General features: G+C 41.4%; 1 pseudogene; it reads left to right on the top strand.

Annotated features, from left to right (window-relative positions):
* Nucleotides 1-8,249: 8,249 nt before the first annotated feature.
* On the top strand, nucleotides 8,250-9,096 carry LOC122128014 (annotated as a pseudogene).
* The last annotated feature ends 6,572 nt before the right edge of the window (nucleotides 9,097-15,668 follow it).

Below are 15,668 nucleotides of genomic sequence, written 5' to 3'. Positions count from 1 at the left end.
TTTTTTTGCGGGGGGGGGGGGGGGGAAGTAGATGGGAAGAACCTGTATCACCCTGTGTCTGTAATCAGTCTCTTGGTGGAGTCTTTAGTCTGCTTGTGGTGTTTGGTTTGCCTGTGGCTTGATTGGTTTCTTAAGTCAATTTGTTGGAGCAGGCAGAAAAATGATCAGGATTTTGTGATCCTCCTCCCAGTATAGTTCAATGAGAGGGAGATCTGCTTTGAGTTTCACAAAAGAGGGAGATGGCTGTTTCCTCTAATTTGAAGATGCTGTGATGAGGCTATGTTCTGGGTAGAATTGAGGCCTTTTAGCAAATTGCAGCTTTTCCCTGAGGGGTAACTTCTGAGACACTCACAGAGCCCAGCCTAGAGCCATTATCAGGGTTTATGTTTACTGAATTTCACTTGATTGTCTAGGCTGCTGTAGGGAGGGGCAGCCTCTGGCTCTGTTTATCCAGTGAAGAAAGTCACTCCCCTCGGGGCAGAGCTTTGTCTGCCTGGGCTGGGTGATTTTTCCCAGGGAGGAGCTGAGCCTGGCAGGTCAGGTCAGGTGCCTGAGACCTCCTAAATGACTCTTTTGTTTTTTTTCCAAGGCCTGAGATGGAGCTTGCTGCTCAACTGGGCCTTTTCAATATCAAATATGGAGGTCTCCGGGGGTGAGGATGGTAAGGGTGGCCTTCCCTCCTCTGTTCCCTAAGAAGGAGTGAGTATGTCAGGATTCTACTCACGCTGGAGTCTTGGTTCCTGGGTTGTCTCTGGTCTGTGATATGCAGGATGAAGATATCTGCTACTTATCAGTTCTTTCTGGTTTTAAGTAGAATCCTGTCACCTGCTGTGTCTGGCACCATTGTCCCAGACTCTGTGTTGTTCTTTTGGCGGCTAGGCTGCTGCCGTTGCCGCCACCACCACAGCTGCAGCTAATGGCAAGTGCTCAGATCTGTCTCCTTGTCTGGATTTTCCCTCTCTGCCCAAACTGTACTGTGATGGCACACTTGGTCATTCTCTGACCTAGGACTCTTCAGTGGAACACTACAACTATTTTCTATGTGAGAGCTTGTTTAGCCTCTAGCTTTTCCTCCTCCATCCTCCCCTAAAGTAATCTGTTGTTGCTTTTTAAAAAACTGGTGACAGTTTCTCATGCCTGTAATCATAACAACTCAGGTGGCTGAGATCTGATAATCGAGGATTAATAACAGCCTGGATAAGAAGGTCTGTGAGACTATTATCTCATTAACTGGTTACCAAGAAACTAAAAGGGCCCTGTGGGCCAAACTAGTAGAGTGATAGCCTTGAGCACAAGAGAATAGGGATTTCAATCAGGCCCTCAGTTCAAGCTTCTCATATTAAAAAATGTTAAAAACAATTTGCCATCATTTGTAATTTCAGCATCCTCAAGTAGTGGTTTATTTAAAGCCAATTTGCATCTCAGTTTGCACGTATTTGGGTGGGGGAACTAAACTTATATAACATTTAAAAGAAAATAAATGAGCACAAGGGTACAGGTGGCTCACGCCTGTAATCCTACCTTCTCAGGAGGCTGAGAAATGAGGATGTTGGTTCAAAGCCAGTCTTGGGCAGAAAAGTTCCCATGAGACTGCTATTTCCAATTAACCACTAAAAAACAAGAAATGGCACTATGGTTTAATCTTGTATGGCAGAGTGCTAAACTTGAGCAAAGAAGCTCTGGGACAGCACCCATGCCCTGTGTTCAAGCCTATGTCTGCAGGAAAAAATAAAGATTTCAGGGTTGGGAAGGTGGCTAAGTGGTAGAGTGCTTGCCTTGCATGTATGAGCCTTTGGGTTCGATTTCTCAGTACCACATAAGCAGAAAAGCCAGAAGTGGCACTGTGGTTCAAGTGGTAAAGTGATATCCTTGAGGTGAAGAGCTGAGGGACAGTGCCCAGGCCCAGAGTTCAGGACCCATCATGGACAAAAAACAAACAAAAAAGAGTTCAAACAAATGATGTGCACAATAGACTATACACTAAAGATGAAAGATTAAATTAATACATTAATAATTAAAATGATGAACATTGTTCCAATTTTGTAGGTGGTGAATGTAGCAGAAAAAGTGATAAGATATAATGATTCATTTCTAACAACTTTTCCATTTTTCAAACTCATTTACTACTTTTAAACTAAAGAGGCACGTAAGTATCACTTTACAGAAAAACAAAACTGTACATGTATTTTAGCCTGAATTCCACATTTTATAATTTGCCTTTTAGATACCTTTATTTAATACTTCACAACTTTCCAGTATTTGGTTATATCAAAATTCCTCCCTTCCTTCTTTTCTTCCTTCCATTCCTTCATATTCTTTCCTCCTTTCAATCTTAGCAATTAAACTCAGGGCTTCATGAATTTTAGGTAGGTGCTCTACAAAGTGAGCCACACACCTGCTCTTTTCGCTTTAGTCACTTTTGTTTTTGTTGGTCATGTGGTTTGAACTCTGAACCTGTACACTGTCCCTGCACTCTTCAGCTCAAGGCGAGTGCTCTACTGTTTCAGCCACAGTGCCACTTCTAGTTTTCTAGTGGATTATTGAGATAGGAGTCTCACACACTTTCCTGCCTAGATTTGCTTTGAACTGGGATCTTCAGGTCTCAGCCTCCTGAGTAGCTAAGATTATAGGCATGAGCCATCTGTGCTCAGCGCTGCTGTAGCCATTTTTATGACAGGGTTTTCTGTTTATGACCAGGCCAGCATGGATCACAATCCCTCGATGACAGGGAGGGTTGTGTGTAGCAAGTCAGACACAGTGGGGAAACAACTTTCTCTGCCCATCACAGGGAGAATTTTGGAGGGTTGCATTAGAAATTTCTAGAAGTGGGTTGTGAAGAGAATTCTGCTTCCAGGAGTCTCTTTCCACTTCCCAGCATTCTAGTCCTGCCACAAAGGGTCTATGGTAGAAGGCTGAGGATGGAGAGGGCAGACTCTCATTTTCCTTGTCACCAATCTGCCCACAGCATCAATTGTTCCATCTTAACTATTTGGATGGACTTCTACCCTGATGATTTTTATGAGCATAAGAAACTTGACATCCTGAAAAAACTTACACAGTATGACAAGCTCAACATGCCCTCTTCAGACTTGCTGTTCTGCTTACATATTCTTCTGGACCAGCTGGAGCAATGCATGACCCGTGAGACCAAGGAAAAGAGTAAATAGTCCTTGTTTAGATGCCTTAGAGCTTTTGAGTAGGGATGGAATCTAGGTCTCAAGGGATGGGCCTGCTTTGCCAAGAGCCCTTTGTACTACCCAGCTTGGCAAAATGTCCTTTTATGGATGTTCTATGCAGGGTAATGCCTGTTCCCTTTTTAAAAGAACTTGGACATAACCACTCATTAGAAACACCCTACCTTCTCATCAGTGTTCAGCCCAAACTCAAGTTCTACAGCTTCTCCTACTAAATCCTCATAGAAGTTTAGTCACACTTTAACTTCTAGAGTCTAATCTAAGACTCCTGTACCTATTTACATTCTTATGTTTGTGTCACTGTACAGAACTTCCTGCTGAACTCCAGATAAAGAACCCATCAGTGATGTCGCCTATTGTGACTGATGGAGATTGGAAGCCAAAACTGGACTCCAGAAAGCATGAGAACATAGAGGCTTTTTTCAATGTGTAGAAAGGCCCAACTAGGTTTTGAGTCCTGTGGACATCCCACTGGTTCTGAACTCCACATGTGATGTAGGTGTACCTGCACATACCACCAAGGAAGAAGATGATCCAGAATGTCTTCCATTGATGTTCACAATTCACCTAGATCACATCCAAACCAGTAAAAAATGTTTTGGTCCTGGAGTGCAGGGTAAATATGTGCTAATGGAAAATGACCCCAGTCTATGTTCAAGAAAATCAATAAGTTAGGTCCAAAGTCTAGATTCAGTTGAGGAAAGGGAATCTGTCCTCACAGAATATCCAGACCAATCTGTCCTTCTGCTGGGGATCCAATTTCCAATTGAGAAATAAGATCTGTCCCTCCATAGACTCGGGAAGAAAATACTGCCTTTAATGAGGAAGTAGATCCTTTTGAGGACTCTGAGGCAGAATTTGTGTCTGAAGCCAACTTAGAAGACAATCCAGATTTAGAGATTGCTTCCCCCTTTCTTTAGAAAATCGTTATATTTCTTTTTGGTCCTGATTGTTGTAAAATGATCATTCTAGTTATTTTTCTAACGTTATTAAAATGTCAGTGTTTATGTTATATTATATAATTCATGAGCCTTAAATGTGTTTTTTTTTCAACCTACAATGTAAAGCACCATGCACATGTGTTCTGTGTGTGGGAAAACAGAGTGACAGTGGGATGAACAAGAGAGCCTATTGGATATAAAGGGAATGGTTAAATGCACAGGGAGTTGCAAGGAAGCCAGGCCATGCCTCCATGGGGTGATAAGGTGGCTAAAAAAGATCTAGGACATACCAGATCAGATGACCTAGAAAGCTGTTCTGTCAATTGGGACAAATGCTACAATACTTATAGTGGTATGTGGGACTTTCTTCCAACAGTGAGTTCAAGTCTGTATACATATTCATTGTGCTTTGGGAAATATTGAAGAAAAATTTGGCTCCATTAACATAAAAATTCTACTTAGGGCTGAATATATTTGACAAAATACATAAGAAATATCGACACTGGAAAGTATAAGCCATCATCAATAGAAGAAAGAAGGCTTATATAGGTCGACAAACACAAAATCAGGGAGCAATTAAATCAGTTATATGGAAATACATGTTATATTCATTACATTTTATATAGTATATTATATGATATGTAAGATCAAATATGATTTTTCATACTACAAGGGCTTTTAACTTTTTCAATCTTAAGTATTTTTTCACATAATATTAGTGTAAAATATTATTGGGGAAAGTGGTAATATAACTTTGATTATAATTATATGAATATATATTTTTGTGTTTCTAGATATAACACTGATTATAAATAGATGGATAATTAAAAACATATATTTGTATATCTGTCTATGAGGTGAATATAATGAAACAGGCTACACGATGTATAAAAAGGCAGTTATGAGTTAGTATATGAGACTCAGGCCTGTAATCCTAGTGATGTGGGAAGCTGGGTTCTGAGTTTTAGTTTCTCTTACCCCCATGCCATTAGATTTTCAGAGAAGACCTGGTCCCTCGAGTGTAGCCAAGCGACACGTATGCAGTAGGATCACATTCTGTGACCCCAGAGGAAAGTCAGTAGAAGTCAGGACAAGCCTCTTATGCTATGACAGTCTACTCAGTTCCTGTGACAAGATGGCCATCTGTAGAACATCAGATGGAAAGTTGGCATTCCCTCCCAAAATGTTTTTGACTATCCTGAATTAAACCTATTTCCCTTCCCAAGTTGCAAACACATAGAAATATGCCAAGGGCTCAAGAGAGATGGACAAAGACTTACAAATACATAAAATTATATACTTTTTTTTGGGTCCGGTTGTCAGCTTGAACTCTGGGCCTGGGTGCTATCCATCAGCTCTTCAGCTCAAGGCTAGCGCTCTACCACTTGAGCCACAGGGCCACTTCCAGCTTATTTTCTTTTTGCTTATGTGGTTCTGAGGAATCGAACTCAGAGCCTCATGCATGCAAGACAAGCACTCTACCACTAACCACCTTCCCAGCCCCAAAATTATATACTTTGTTTCAGTAATTCAATGACAAATCATCAAAGGCATATCTTGAATTTTCTTTTTTTAATGGAAATGGGAATATACACTGAGTGCATTAGGGAGTAAGTGACAGTTAGGATGCTGAGTTGTGGAATTGACTCCTGGGCATGGGAGACACTTGCCTTGGAGAACTTGTGTGGAGATGCGTCTCCGCACACAGTTTCACAAAACAATGCCCATAACTTGTTTGATGTCATAGCCATCTTTCCATAGCAGCAAATAGGTGTCAGGCACTGATCTTGCTCTGAGGCGGACTCAGCAACACAGAAAGGCACAAAGAATGAGAGGGAATGACTGCTAGCCACCAGACATCAGCTTCAAGAGCTGTCTTGACCAGAAGCTAAGATAAATTGAGCTGGAGAAGGCTGATCCCTATGCAAGGCTCCTGAGCACTAAGGACCAGGCACTATTATAGGTGTTGGAGAAACAAGTGAATGTGGCTCTCTCCTCATCAATTTCATGCTGAAAAGAAAACCAGAAATCATAATGATAATTTTTATAAATCAGAGACATGACATTGGTAGTTTTGTGGCAACAACTTCACAGCAGTTATGTGAGGAGATATTCCTGAGGAGGAGATAGTTAACCTGAGAGCCATCATCCATGCAATTAACTAGAAGCAGGTACTCCAGGCAGTAAGAGCAGCAAGTACATCCCTCATTGATGGGAAAGGATGTAACTTGCTTCAGAAAAGGAATACATCACTGACGTGCTTGCTTGTGAAGTAAGAATAAAAAGGTACAAGGAAGAAAAAAAGATCACACATGAAGATCTGAATAAATTATATAGATATTGGATGCTGTGAGTTATAAGAAGAAAAATTCTGATGTTATTCTAAATCTGAAATAACCCACTGGAACCAAAATGCTCACATAGTACCTAGACACATCTGATTCACCTAGAGAATACTTTTAAAATGTGATTCTAGCCAGGTTCTGGTGGCTCACAACTGGAATGCGAGCTACTCGGGAGGCCGATACCTGAGGATCACGTTTGAAGCAAGCCCAAAGAGGAAATTTGGAAAGACTCATCTCCAATTAACCACCAAAATTATGGACTTGAAGCTGTGGTTCAACTGGTAGAGCACTAGCCTTGAGAAAAAATTAAAGGACAGCACCCAGGCTCTAGGTTCAAATCCCTGGACTTCACAAAACAAAAAGTCAACAAATAAAATTTGGTGCTCAGTCGATCATCACTTAGCATTCTACTTCAATGTATTTAGTATGAGCCTAGGAAGTTACATCTTTAGCAAATGCTCTCCCCTCATATTCTGCTTCATTACCAGTATTCAAACCCCTGGCATTACCAAAGTCTCCTCCCAGTTAGCATAGCAGTCTACCACTGGGAATTAATAGATATATTTTTATTAATCATAATCTAGCCACACACATCAAATGAGTAGTAGCCACATTCCACTATTCTGAATGTTTTTTCTCCCCCTTTGAGTTAATAAACCTTACCATTAAAAACTATAGAATACTTATTAAATTAAGTCAACAGTCATCATTCTTCCACCCAATCTTGTAACCTAATTTATGTGGTTTTTATTGTTTCTTTGATGTTGGTGCCCTGTATCTTGTATGTACATTTCTCTAGCTTTGGGAGGTGAAGGGAAAAAACCAAATGCTTAACTAGGGATACAGTTTGACCCATTTTAACAATGAGATCAAGACACTATGTTCAAAAACGAACTTTACAATTTAGGCAGGGAGTGGGAAGGAGGGATGGAAAGGAGTAGTTGTGGAGGTGGAAGGGTAGGGATGGTAGGGGAAAAACAAAGGAGGAAGTATCAATGCTTGAGAGGAAATGAACTCATTACCTACCTTATGTAACTGCCATCCCTTTGTACATTATTTTTACAAAAAAGACGTATTAAAAAAGATGAAAAGACCCAGAAATAAAACTACATACTTACAATCATCTGATATTCGACAAAAGAGTGAAAGATGTAATGTGGAAAAAACATAGCCTTGCCGGGTGACTGTGGCTCATGCCTTTAATCTAGCTAATCAGAAGGCTGAGATCTGAGAATGGTTGTTGAAAGCCAGCAGGGCCAGGGAAGTCGATGAGACTTTTAGCTCCAATAAACCACAAGAAAATGGGAAGTGGAACTGTGGTTCAAGTACTAGCCTGGAGATGAAATGCTGAGGGGTAGCTCCGAGGCCGAGAGTTCAAGCCCCATGACCGACACACACAGACACAGACAGAGACACACAGACAGACAGACACAGACACACACACACACACACACACACACACACCACACATACACAGACATCATAGCCTCTTCAACTATTGGTGTTGGGAAAACTGGACATCAATAGCCAGAAAACTGGAAGTGGATCTCTGCTTGCACTAACATCAACTCAAAATGGATTAACTACATTAAAATCAGCCAAACTACTCTAAGACAGAAAAAGGGTGACATTAGAACTTATAGGTACTGAGGTGGAAGCTGGGCAGCTGCACGCCGAGCACCGGTAGTTGCGCTCCAGATCCTGCAATCTCACACTGCGTGTCTCCACCCAGTAACTGCTTACTCCAGTTGGCCCCTGCAATGGGCGCCATGCTTCCTGCGGCGCCCGGCGCTCAGGGCAGCTCTACTCACCGCCCTGGCCCTGCTCCTAAGGCCACCGGTGACGAGGGTCCCATCTTGCAATGCGAGCACTGTGATGGGATCGCGCTGGCCCAGTGCGAGCCTCTGCCTGCAGTGCCTGCGTGTGCCGAGCTGGTGCGCGAGCCAGGCTGTGGCAGCTGCCTGACATGTTCTCTGCGGGAGGGCCAGCCTTGAGGTGTCTACACAGAACTCTGCAGCTAGGGGCTCAGCTGCCAGCTGCCACCAACCGAGCCACGCCCACTGAAGGCGCTGCTGGATGGCCGCGGGTTCTACGCCAATGCCAGCGTCCTGGCCGGCTGAGCGCCTACCTGCTGCTGGCGCCCTCTGCCTCAGTGAGTCAGAGGAGGACCTAGGCATGGGGAGCTTGGAGAGCCATGCCCCTCCCAGCACACATAGGGTGCCTGACTCCAAGTTCCATTCCATTCACGCGAAGCTGGACACCATCAAGAAAGGTCACACAAAGGACAGCCAGCACTACAAAGTCAACTATGAGTCCCAGAGCACGGACACCCAGACCTTCTCCTCGGAGTCCAAACTGGAGATAGAATATGGTCCCTTCCTTAGAGAGATGCAAGACACCCTGAATCACCTGAAGTTCCCCAATGTGCTGAGTCCCAGGGGTGTGCACATCCCCAACTACGACAAGAAAGGATTTTATAAGAAGAAGCAGTGTCGCCCCTCCAAAGGCAGAAAGCGGGGCATCTGTTGGTGCGTGGACAAGTATGGTCAGCCCCTCCCAGGCTTCGACAGCAAGGGCACGGACGACTTGCACTGCCTCGGCATGCATAGCCAGTAGACCCCACTGCATCAGTTAAATTAGAGCTCCAATACGCCTTACTTTACACAAAAGACTGCCACGGACAGAACAGTACCTGCCTACAGCCTCCACTTACATTACTTTTTGTGATGACCTGGTTTTTTGTGTGTTTTTTATAGAAAACCAAAGTTTAGACAGAGATTTTAGAAATGACTATTGTTCCTTTAAATGGTAAACGAGCATCTTTCCACTTTTCAGTAGTCAGAAAAGAAAATTAATTTCTCTGTTGCTTTCTGTAAAAATAACTGATTCTCCTGCCCAAAGCAGCGGACTTGATCCCCTTCTAGAAACCTCTCCACATCTGCCCATTGGAACAGCTGACCTTCTGCCTCCCTCACTTCAGTGGCTATTGTAGAAGACACCTCCTCATTGCCCTCCACACTGCTCAGGCCTCATGGAGAACAGGAAGGTCAGAAACTCAAACCACCTGGACATCTCTACCATACATGAGACCCCTGGGCCTCCTGATACTATCTTTGATTCCAAGCCATGGACCCCTGGGCCGCAAAGCTTCTTCATTATCTGCAAGTGACTTGATCTGCTGGGAAAATACTGGAGAGATTGAGGTGGAATATAACTGACCAAGAAAGCTCTATAAAACTGACCCAAAAAAGTTCTAGCACATTGTAAATGCAGATCTTTCTGACCTCCCTCCATTAGGCAGCTTTTCAAGGATGGAGCCCAGTGGAAGGCCCAGGGTGGCCTTGGTTGTGGTCCAGCAGGGCATGGGGGAGGCTGGGGGTGTACCCCACACCTCACAGGCCTCACCAGTAATGGATTAATCGCTCTGGAGACAACAACAACAACAACAAAATGTTTTCTAATTTAACTCCTAGTTTGGGGTTGAGGATAATAAACTGTTTAAAGGCAAAAGTTTATTTTCACCCCTCATCTTTATTCTTCACCTAACAAAACAATGGTGTTTAATGTTATCTAAACAGGAAAGATGAACAGCTTGTTGAGAGAGCCTCATAGGGCACTGGGAACATGTAGAGCATACCTTGTGTTTGTTGAACTTGGAATCCAACTCATACTTTATAATTCACACATATATGCAGAGAGAGAGAGATATGTTCTCAATGGTTAACATTGTATACAGCATAGCCCAACTATAATAGGATTCATACTAGATAATCCTAGATAGTGTTAATTACTAGAAGGTGTAACTATGGCTGTGATCAGGAGAGGACACTCAGTCCAGGCTGGGCTTTTCTCTCCCCAAGGCCAAACCCATGGCAGTGTTGGGTGTGTGGCGATTGTCCTGCCCTACACAGCAGAGAGCTCTCCTTAAGAACAAAAAGAGGTCTCAAGACAGTCTGCCTACCTATTACGAGCTTTCCTTTATTTTTTAAATTTTTTGGGGGGGAAAGTATTTTTGAAAAATTTTGTCTTGCGATGTATTTATAAAAGTAAATAAAGTTTTACCATCAAAATAATAATTAAAAAAATACTTTTAGGTACTGGCATGAACTTCCTGAATAGAATCCCAGAGGCATAACAGATAGGAAAGAGACCCAACAAATGGGACTACATCAAAGGAAAAAACCTACACAGGCTAGAGACATAGCCACTAAACTAAAAAGACAGCCAACAAATTGGGAAAAGATATTTACCTGCAATACATCAGACAAAGGGCTAATTTTCAATGTATACATGGATCTCAAGAAACTACCCCTCCCAAAACTAATAAACGAATCACCAAATGGGCAGAGGAGCTAAGGAGAGACTTCTCATAAGAAGAGGTAAGAATGGCAAAAAAACATATCAGGAAAGGTTCATCATCCCTGGCCATAAAGAAAATATAAATCAAAGTAATTCTGAGATACCATCTTATCCAAATATCTTGAATTAGACAACAAATATTGGGGGGGAAGTGGAGAAATTAGAAAATGGCAAGGACATTTGCACAACCATGTTCCTTGCTGCTCAATTCACAGTGACAAGAAATGTACACAACCCAGATGCCCCACAATAAATGAATGGAACCAATAATTATGCCATCTATATACAATGAAATTTTACAGAGCCATTAGAAAGGATAAAATAATGTCATTTGCAGGGAAATGGATGACACTAGAATAAATCATGTTAAGAAATTTAGCCAACATCAAATTGACAAATGGTACCTGTTCCCCTGATATATGGAAGAAAGGTTTAAAACACCATGGGATATGATATACTGTACAGGATTCTAGACATCATTTACAGTAAGAACAGAAGAGGAAGCATTTGGCGAAAATCACAAAGTTATAATACCCAAGCACCTTTTCTACATAATACTATATATATATATATATGTTGAATTGCAATGATAAGGAAACAAAGGAACTTTTCTTAATTTGTCTTTTCATTTTCTAATGAGTCTGTATTCTTCACCTAATATACAGGGAAGATGGGGGAAGGGCACAGAATTAGTGGGAAGTGGGTGAAAAAAGGCAGCAGCAGAGCCCTCTGGCTCTACTGGACATTGATGAAAGTGAACCATGCAAGTCGAGGGTCAAGATGGGAGGGAGGGTATGGAAGAGAATGTGGGAACAGATGAGATTATGTAAAAGGAAGGAAATGTACTAGTTACCTGACATACAGAAAGGTAACCCTGCTCTATATAGCCGCTAAAACATTTTTTTTTGAAGAAGAGTGTTCCCAAATGAGAACATATGAGAATAAGAAAATACAGAGCAGATAATTCTTTTTTATGTCCTTGGTACCTGATAGTTTCAATCAATAGCTATTGTCCTACCAACTGAGTCATACCTCTAAACCCAAAAGTCCTTACAATATTCAAATTTTTCATTGATTTCTTCATATTTTCTATTTACTTTTTCGTGTGTGTGTGTGTGTGTGTGTGTGTGTGTGTGTGTGTGTGTGTGTGTGTGTGTGTGTAAGAAATGGAGTGTGATCACAGGATCTAGGTGCTATCCCTGAGCTTCTTTTTTGCTCAAGAGTACACTCTACCACTTGAGACAAAGCTTCACTTCTGGATTTTCTTGAACAGTTTATGGGAGATAAAAGATTCACAGAGATGTTTTTGCATCACTAGATTCAAATCATCATCTTCAGGTCTCAGCCGCTGGAGTAGGTAGTATTATAGGCATGAGTCAAGGCTTCTGGCTTATGAATTGTTGTCCCTTTTTTAAAAAGATGGTGCCAGTGGCTCATGCCTGTAATCGTAGCACCACAGGAAGCTGAGATCTGATAACTGAGGTTTAAAGACAACCTGGGTAAGAAAGTCTGTGAGACTATTATCTCATAAACTGGTTAGCAAGAAACCAGAAGGGGCACTGGCTCAAACTGGTAGAGTGATAGCCTTGAGCACAAAAAAACAAGGACTGCCCCCAGGCCCTGAGTTCAAGCCCCACATATAAAAATATGTAAAAAAAAATTGCAATCACTTGTAATCTCAACATCTTCAATTGGTGGTGTATTTAAAGTTAATTTGCATCTCACTTCGTATGTATTTGAGGGGAAACTAAACATATAACATTTTTTTTTAAAAAATGAGCAGCTGGGTTCAGGTGGCTCATGCCTGTAATCCTACCTTTTCAGGAGGCTGAGAAATGAATATGGTGGTTTAAAGACAACCTGGGCAGAAAAGTTCCCATGAGACTGCTATTTCCAATTAACCACTAAGTGGTTTAAACTGGTATGGTAGAGTACTAGCATTGAGCAAAGGAGTTCTGGGACAATACCCATGCCCTGTGTTCAAGTCCCATGTCTGAAGGACAAATAGAAATCAGGTCTAGGAAGTAGGCTCAGTGCTAGAGTGTTTGCCTTGCATGTGGAACCTTTGGGTTCAATTCCTCAGTACCACATAAGCAGAAAAAGCCAGAAGTGGCACTGTTGCTCAAGTGGTAGAGTGCAAGCCTTGAGGTGAGGAGCTACGGGACAGTGTCCAGGCCAGAGTTTAAGATCCATGATGGATAAAAAGCAAACAAACAAAACTAATTCAAACATTTAAATGATGTGCACAATAGACTATACACTAAAGATGAAAGATTAAATTAATGAATTAATAATTAAAGTGACCAACATTGTTTTGATTTTGTAAGTGGTGAATATAGCAGAAAAAGTGATAAGAAATAATGATTCATTTCTAACCACTCATATTGTTTTAAACTCATTTACTACTTTTAAACTAAAGGGGCACATAAGTATCATTTTACAAAAAAAAACAAAAGTTGTACATGTATTTCAGCCTGAATTCCACATTTTATAATTTTCCTTTTAGTAAATAATCAGTATCTTTTCATATAAAATACCTGTAATCCCTTTATTTAATACTTATCATTCTAGTATTTGATTATATCATAATTCCTCCCTTACTTCTTTTCTTCACATCCTTTCCTCCTTTCTATACTAGCAGTTAAATTAAGGGCTTCATGCACGTAAGGTAGGTCCTCTAAAAGGTGAGCCACTGCCTGCTCTTTTTGCTTTAGTCACTTTTTTTTTTTTGGTCATGTGGCTTGAACTCTGGGCCTGGAGACTGTCCTTGCACTCTTCAGCTCAAGGCAAGTGCTCTACTGTTTGAGCCACAGTGCCACTTCTGATTTTCTGGTGGTTTAATGGAAATAATAGTCTCACAGATTTTCCTGCCTAGACTGGCTTTGAACTGTGATCTTCAGATCTCACGTCCTGAGCAGCTAAGATTACAGGAATGAGCCCCCGGCACCCAGCTCTGCTTTATACTTATTTTTTTTTTGGGGGGGGGCTGAACTCTGGGGCTGGCCACTGTCCCTCAGCTCTTCAGCTCAAGGCTAGCACTCTACCACTTGAGCCACAGTTCCACTTCCGGCTTTTTTTTATTCTGCTTATGTGGTGCTGAGGAATGGAACACAGGGCCTCATGCATGCAAGGCAAGCGCTCTACCACTGAGCCACCTTCCCAGCCCTGCTTTATCCATTTTTATGGCAGGGTTTTCTGCTTATGACCAGCCCAGCATGGTCCACAATCCTTCTTTCTACCTTTTCTGAATAGATGAAATATAAAGCACAATGCATTGTGTTCAGATGTTGATTGAGATCCAATATTGTGAATGTTTCCCTGGGCTAGCCTCAAATCATAATCCTCTCTGTATCAGTCAAGACCTAATAGCCAGCATTACCACTATGAGCTACCATGTGTGGCTCAAATTTCTGACAACTAGAACATATGAACAAAGTTTTAATAATTTTAAATGTTGAATTTGAGGAAAATGAGTGCTTTTATTTGCCTAGTTTCAAATTTCACCAAAAAACACAAATATTAACTTTTGATTTCCTAGATTAAATAAGCAGATAAACTTTAAAAAGCAATTAACTATTTAAAGAAAATAGCTAGGACTGGAAATGTGGCTCTGTGGTAGAGCGCTTGCCTTGCATGCCTGAGGCCCTGGGTTCAATTCCTCAGCACCACATAAGCAAAAAGAAAGAAGCCAGAAGTGGCACTGTGGCTCAAGTGGCAGAGGGCTAGCCTTGAGCTGAAGGACTGAGGGACAGCGCCCAGGCCCAGAGTTCAGGCCTTACTATTGGACACACCCCCCCCCAAAAAAAAAAAGCTAAATAGTAATCATCCTTACCACTGTAACTTTGGACTTAACACCTTGTCAAACATTGTTTAAATCATAGTCGGTTTTTATGGGCAGTATATTCCATAAACGGATCATGCCACCCCCAATGTCGATGGTCAAACAGCCTATATGCACAGGAGTGAAAGCCAGGCTGTCGGCCATCACACGATCCATGCTCTTATATCTGACTTGCTTTGGAAACAGGATTATTCTTCTATTCTACTTTCTACAAAATTGCATGATTAGCAAGCATGATTTAGAATGAGAATGGCCTCATACTCCATGTTCCACGTAGGAGTCTTGCTTTCTGTATATCACTCCCATAAATCTACATACTGGACTTGGTTTTATTGTTTCAAGGTTGTCTTATTTGTAGTCTTCTATATTGTATTGAACCCTTATACTTAAACTCAGAACTTCTTTCTTCTATTATTGCTATTGTTGCCCTTACTGTTAGCACATGTAAACTTGGGAAATAATGAACAGCACGTACACTCACAAAACGAATGTTCTGAGAACCTTCTTCCCATTTAAAATTTGCCTTAATTTACAGAGAACTTACAAAGTTTGAACTCAATGTACTCATGTATAATGTATTTAAAAGCAATATAAATTTCATATTTTCTCTTTAATAAGTTGTCTCTGAAACACGTGTTACCTCAGGTCCAAAGGTGTCCTAGTGTTATTTCAGTGAAGCCAGAAAACATTCATTATACCTCAAGCAGCACCATCGATTGTTACTGGAAGTAACTGTTACTGGATGAGGAAACTGACCCCAGGAGAGCAATGGAACATAGAGGAATAACAAAGTTCAAATTACCTTGTGCTTTCCTTTTTACTGTACAAGAAAAGTATCCCAAGCCTTGAAGGAAACTCTATCCCTGGCTTTTCCGAGTATGTTCTTTACTCATATAAAATTTTTCTGTAAACTTCTAGTTTTGAGAGTATTACAAAAGGAAATAATGTACCATTTGAAGGCCAGCATAGAACAAAATGAAATAACGTT

Source organism: Dipodomys spectabilis, unplaced genomic scaffold (assembly GCF_019054845.1).
Source record: "Dipodomys spectabilis isolate Male_0828 unplaced genomic scaffold, ASM1905484v1 ptg000320l, whole genome shotgun sequence".
Classification (NCBI taxonomy): domain Eukaryota; kingdom Metazoa; phylum Chordata; class Mammalia; order Rodentia; family Heteromyidae; genus Dipodomys; species Dipodomys spectabilis.
Note: the sequence above shows the minus strand (reverse complement) of the source record. Positions and strands in the feature narration are given on the sequence as shown.